The sequence below is a fragment of the Sminthopsis crassicaudata genome, chromosome 6 (genome assembly GCF_048593235.1).
Source record: "Sminthopsis crassicaudata isolate SCR6 chromosome 6, ASM4859323v1, whole genome shotgun sequence".
In the NCBI taxonomy this organism is placed as follows: Eukaryota; Metazoa; Chordata; class Mammalia; order Dasyuromorphia; family Dasyuridae; genus Sminthopsis; species Sminthopsis crassicaudata.
In genome coordinates, this window is record NC_133622.1 from 90,423,373 (window position 1) to 90,430,184 (window position 6,812).

The 6,812-nt window shown below is 34.9% G+C and overlaps 1 long non-coding RNA gene across 1 annotated transcript; it reads left to right on the forward strand.

Annotated features, from left to right (window-relative positions):
- Window positions 1-222: 222 nt before the first annotated feature.
- On the forward strand, window positions 223-6,587 carry LOC141545408 (uncharacterized). Its single transcript, XR_012483008.1, has 4 exons — window positions 223-308; window positions 2,237-2,387; window positions 3,248-3,302; window positions 5,765-6,587. It is a non-coding gene; the product is annotated as an uncharacterized LOC141545408 (long non-coding RNA).
- The last annotated feature ends 225 nt before the right edge of the window (window positions 6,588-6,812 follow it).

Here is a 6,812-nt window from a genome sequence, read left to right on the forward strand (position 1 = left end):
TGGCCTCAGATATTGCTTAATGTCTCTTTGCCTCATTTTCCTCATCTGTAAAATTGGATAAACATTGTACCTACCTCCTGGGAGTACAATGAGGATCAAATGTGATAATATTTGTAAAGTACTTAGCACAAAGCTTGGCACATAGTAGGCACCATATAAATGATAGCTATTATTGGCTATTATCTAATTCAACAAACACTTATGTCCTACTATGTTCAAGGCATGGTACTAGGAGGTACAAAGACAGGACAAAAAATAGTCTCATCTAGAGGATTTTAGTCTGCTGAGATGACATGACATTTATATAGGTAAGTTTCTAAATTATCATTCAAAGAGTAAGAGTTCAGAAAAGAATCTAACTTTTAAGAAAGCTGGGGATACTAATACAAAAAAGTGACAAGGAGTGTTTTACTGCCATAGGGGAATTGCATATAATTTTCTCCTGCTCTGCCCCTGTGGAGGGAAGGAGTTCTCTCCTACTACAAGAGAATCATGTATAATAGAACTTTTTCTCCTAAAACATTATGTCCCACTTTGGCTAATTTTTTTGAGGGAATCAATTAATTTAGATTAAAGGGTGGAGTCAGAGAAGGTGGAAATGGAATAGAAACAAGAAATCAAAGTGAAGTACACGTATTGAAGCATATAGTGAATGGAATCATGAAGGAGGATTTGCAACCCTTTGAGGCATTCTGCTTTTAAAAGTTGCCTCACTATGAAATGTTAGGAGGGAAAAGGCAAGACTTTATGGCAAGCCATTCAAATGTTAAATTCAGTTTAATTGAATTGAATTCGATTGACTTTTTGAAAGGCACAGCCCTGAAGATTGCAGTCCCAAACAGGGTCTGTGATTTTAGCCAGAAGGCATTCAACTTTGGGATCGGAAGTTCTATCCCTTTCCAGATATAGCAGCTAGAAATAGTAACAGGAAAAAAGAAAAAAAAAAACCAAACACACAAAGAGAAAAATGCTAATTATAGAAAATACTCTGGAAATTTTCATCTATAAATTTATTATTTCTGTTTTTTTTTCCCTTCTAAATCATAAAGGATTTTAGGATTTTGCCTCACAAAACTTTTTGCAATCCATGATATATATATATTTTTTCAGACAATTAACATGGAGGGTCCCATTCCATGCACAGTTATATTCACGGTAATAGCATGGATGAAAAAAAAAAAGCCAGCAAATCTTTTTCTTTTCATCTCCTTTTCTGAATGAGAGACTATGAGGACAGATAGTGCAGCCCTTTCTGTTTGGCTTAACAGTATTTGAAATGAATTCATGTTTTTCTCTTTTCAGAAAAGTTTTTTTTAACAAATCTAAACATTTTAGTTGTCCTAATACCAATGGCACTAAGCTTAATAGTACCTAAATAAACCAGTTAGTTTTTACAAAATGTTACCCAAGCTCTCTAAATCTCTGTAGATACAATTTTTACTTACAGTCTCCACCTCAGTTAAATATTGTCTTAATAGCCTGTGCATTTCAGAAAGATTGGATATCTCTTTATTTTACTAGTAATATTGGATGAGGTCTCATTAAGAGTGTTTTTCCCTCTATGGTCTATAATTTAAATTTATGCTGCTGGCCTAATATTTTTATTTGGGAAGGAATGGTGAAGACATTAGGATAGCCAGTAGTACTCCCTTTCCACCTTAATTAAATAGAGAGATGGAGTTCTGTTCTAGACACACAGTTGGAACAATTCTTTCACTTGGGTACGTTTGGAGAAAGAACAATAATGATTTCCAGGAGGGTAGGTCCAGCTCAGCTTCATACAATTAACATTAATTACCTAAAGTGTGTAGAGCACTAACTAAGTAGATGAGACAGTTTTGGAGTATATAGTCTAGCAAGGGGATGAGACATGAAATCTGAAAGCTGTTACATAATGTAGTTTGGAAAATGCATTAGGCACAAAACAAAGAGCTATGGGAGGTATAAGAGGGAAAATTATGTAATATAATAAGATAGTTATAACAACAAACTTACAAAGCCAACCAAAGAAAAAGTTTATTTGTTCTTTTTTCCTCTCCATTCTTTCTCATTCTTTTTCTCCTGCTTTTTCTTTTTTCTGCCTTTTAATTTTTGGCTCATACCTTTTCTAGTCCTGCTCCTGTGTGTGCCTTCTCCTTGCTCCTTTATTAGTTTATCTAGAATCTAGAATGATAAAATATATAGATATTTACAGAGGAAGAAATTGAATTATAGATATTAACCTATTTGTCCAAAGGCACATAGGTGGAACAGCCAAGAATGGAATTCAAGTATCTCCTGAATCCCAGGAAGGACTGGAGGAAACTAAGGACCAACTTTGTGCAATTTTTTGTGCTAAGCACTTTACAGAGATTTATTTCATTTGATCTTCACAATAACTTTAGGAGGTAAGTGTTATTATTATTACTTCCATTTTGCAGTTGAAGAAACTGAGGCAAGCAGATTAAATGATTTATTAGGGTTACATAGCTAGTAAGTTTCTAAGGTCACATTTGAACTCAGGTCTTTCTGATTGATGGTCCAGCTAAGTGGTTTAGATATACTTAACTGCCTCTATAACATATTTAGGTACTAAATATGCACTAATATTAACTTAATGTAAATTTTATCTCTATGTGAGTATTTTTAGGTTCTATGGGTCTTGTTGATTGCTTCTGGGCAATCAACAAGATGGGTGGTGGTAGTGATTGGGTCCTTTCTTCTCCAAAGATTATACTGTAACAAATCACTGGGCTTTTCCCAGAAGGGAAACAACATAATACAACATTCTTACTTGTCCATATTTCCAATTTTTTCCCCTAATGGCACCTACAAGGATATACATTCTACAGCTGATTAATCCTAGAAAATTCTATAAGGAGGCAAACTTCATTTTGAACTGAATAAATTATCAAATTTAGTCTTGGAGAGGCTTCAGGAAGACCGGCACAAGAAGACATTGGTAGTGGAGCTGTTAACTAGTCCAACCATTCTAGAAAGAAAGAAAAAAAATCTGGGATTATACTAAGAAAATGACAATGAAATATCTCCATTCCTTGACTCTGGTGTTCTATTTCTAGGTATATACTCCAATGAGGTCAAATAAAATCTCTCTCTCTCTCTCTCTCTCTCTCTCTCTCTCTATGTATACACACACACACACACACACACACACACACACACATACATATGTATATGTGTATATGTGTGTGAATTAATCATGTATTACTCTTTATGATCCCAACCCATTTTGGTGTTTTCTTGGCAGATACTGGAGTTTTCCATGTCCTTCTCCAGCTCATTTTGCCGATGAAGAAACTGAGGTAAACAGAGTTAAGTGACTTGCCCCGGATCACACTTGACAGTAATTGTCAGAGGCTAGATTTGAATTCAAACCCTCCTGATTCCAGGCCTGGCACACTATCTATTATGTCACTACTTGTCCTGCACATTTGTTGTCATGTCTGACTTTCTGTAATCCCCTGAGCATAGAATGTCAATATGTCCATGGAGTTTTCTTGGCTAAGATACTAGAGTGGTTTGACATTTCCTTCATCAGCAGGGGTAAGGCATTAAATGTCTTGCCCAGAGTCACACAGCTAGTGTCTGGGGCAACATTTGAATTCAAGTATTCTTGACTCCAAAGCCCAGTACTGTTATCTATTGAACCACTTATGGGCCTCCAAAATGCTCAAAAGGATTTTTTTTTGTGTGTGTGTAATAAAGGGCTGGAAACAAAGTAGATATCCACCAATTGTGGAATAGTTCAGCTAGTTGTGATACTTGAATATAATAACTAGTTAGTACAACATAAGAAACAATGAATACAAAGAAGATAGAGAAGGAAGGGAAGACTTATATGAACTAATACAAAGTGAAAGACTAAAAAGTAGCAAAGTAATATGCACAGCAACCACAATAATACAAATGGAAAAAAATAAACTATCAGAACTTAATGCTGTTACTATAATAACCATGTTTAACTGTAATTTTGTACTCAACCAGACCTCAACAGGAATAGCTTTACTGTGTGGCACAGTGAACCCAAATTAAAATAAAAGATTCTTAGGGTAAATAAAAGCAAAAAGGGACTTATTACAGCCTCAGGAGAAAGGGCAACTCCTAACTAACAAGGTGTCAGTTAAAGGAGTGCAAAGCACAAAGTGCAAAACACAAGATTAAATAGAACAGACCCCCCCCCCCCTTCCCCCATACCTTTCTCCCATTGTCTGGGGTTGTATGTATAGATTTCTAAATACAAAATCTATCCCCAAAACAAAAGAATAAATTGTCTTTAAAGGAAATGCTTAATTGCTAATTAAGAAGTGATGGGGAATATTCATTCAAGACAATGGAACACTTGCAGCTTTTTAGCTATAGTTTAATTTGTTGTTGTCATATTTAGAGCATAGATGAAAACCACATCCTTATGAGAGACTCTTAGCTCAGTTTATCCTATACATTTACAAATTTACAAGTTCAAAAACATTTGCAGGAAAAAAAAAAGCAGTGTTTAATTTTTTATTTCATTCAGCAGTATGTAAATATTCTTGATTTTACAAGGATATGCTCTTGTTATATTATACAAATGATCAAAACTTACAGGTGAATTAACATTCACTAATCTAGGGTTCTCTTCCCCAAAAGGTATTTGGCTTGAAATTTTGTCTTTTATTGTCTGAGAATATGGTTGGGAGGGGGGAGAGTGGAATGATTTTTTTTTTTTTTTAGCCTACTAGTCTAATGAATTTTCTCTAAGCACCTAACTTACTAGACAATGAAATGAAGTTAACTGCATCATATTGTTATGTATTTGTAATAAGATTCTTAGAGGTCAATTCATTCAATCACCTCATTTAGGAAATGAAAAAAAATGGAGACCCATAGTTGAAGTGATTTACTGATATCATTCAGGTGACCTCTGACTCCAAATCTAGTTCTGTGTCTCTTGTATGAGAACAAATTGGGGTTTTAAAATGAAATAATTTTAAAAAGCCTTTTTGGAGAAAATTCTATCTTTGGTAAAATTAGTAATAGTATGAGTCCTTTTGAGTACTGATTTAAAAAAATTAATAAGGAAATTTTGAAATGTACCCCAAATGGTCCATAATAATTGCTGTTGGAAAAACATTCAAATGAATTGGTGGTCTTAGCTTAGTTTTCTTTGTCCCTACAGTCATAGTGTATAACCCCAAAAGGGTCATCAGTAGGATGAAACGATAGTTTTCCACTTTTGGACAGGTTTGATGGCTGACTCTTTTTTTTTTTTTTTTTTTTTTTCTTCTGAGGCTGGGGTTAAGTGACTTGCCCAGGGTCACATAGCTAGGCTCTGTTAAGTGTCTGAGACCAGATTTAAACTCTGGTCCTCCTGAGTTCAAGGCTGGGGCTCTATCCACTTCGCCACCTAGCTGCCCCCCAATGGCTGACTCTTTAACTCCATGTTTTTCTTTTCATCAATAAGTTTGATCATTTTAATAAAAAAATTATTGAGGTAGGTTTGTCTGAGGTTAGTTCTGGAAAGAAAGTATGGCAAAGGGGGTAGAAGGCTGGATGTGGGGTTAAGAACACTGCATTTCAAATCTAGCTTTTGATAGTTACTAGTTTTATTAGTATATAAATCAATTGATTTTTCTCCTTACTCTGGCACTTGAAGATTGACCAGTCCCACTCACTTGGTCCTTGTTGGATTATAATGAATAGAAATGGTAAATGGTTCTGTTTTGCCCAGAAAAGCAGCCTTCCCCTCCTAGATTAATTGGCTGATTTTTTTTTTTTTTTGTACTAGGTAAAAAAGAGGCCATTTGCTGCCTCATTCTTACTCAGCATTAATCACTGACCTGGCATTGCCTCAGTCAACTGAGACCAGTTAAAGACTTTAGCTTAAAAAGGTCAAGGATTACCAATGCACCCTGGGACGTCTCCATTTATTCTGATCTATATCTTGCCAGTGAATCCAGATGACTTTGGAAGAAAAAGTGAGGCTGTTGACTTTGCACAGGACTCCTTCACTTAAATTCAATTCAGTTGCACTTCATGGATGATATCAAGGTCCTCTTTCAAAATGAAGGATAAATAAAGCAATTAAATGTTGATCATAGCAACTATTTCACAGAGCTATGTTGAGAACTGAATGATATCATGAAGGCAAAGTACTTTGCAAGTTCTATTCTATAGGTAGCCTTCTCATTTTGTATTAAAAACAACATCAAGCTAATTTTACCTTTAGAACAGTTTAACTAATTGGGATCTTGGATTCAACAGATGACATTGGCCATGTCGGGATATATTTCTTCTTCTTCTTTTTTTCTGAGGCAATTGGGGTTAAGTGACTTGCCCCAGGTCATACAGCTAGGAAGTGTTAAGCATCTGAGATCAAATTTGAACTCAGGTCCTCCTGACTTCAGGGCTGGTGCTCTATCCACTACACCACCTAGCTGCTACCTGAGTATACTTCTAAAGAGCAAAAATGGATTATTTCAAGCTGACACCATATTATAATAACTTCAAAAATTATGCGCATAACATTTCAGTATGAGGGTATTAATTCTACTTGTTCCTGTCCTCTCCTCCAAATAAACAAGATTATTAAATCTATTCAGAAAAATATTTTTGAGCTGTCCTTTTTTATGATATAAAGCATTTAATTTTTGTATATATAAAATACTTGAAAAGTTAAAAAATTTGTAATTTTATAGGCAGATTTCCTACATTGACACATTTTGTAATCTCAATATAACTTAGTAGATGCATGGCCTTTGAGAGTTGTGGTAAAAATAACAACAAAAAAAGTCAATACCCCAAGGCCAACCTCATGATAAAGAAATTTCTCTGAA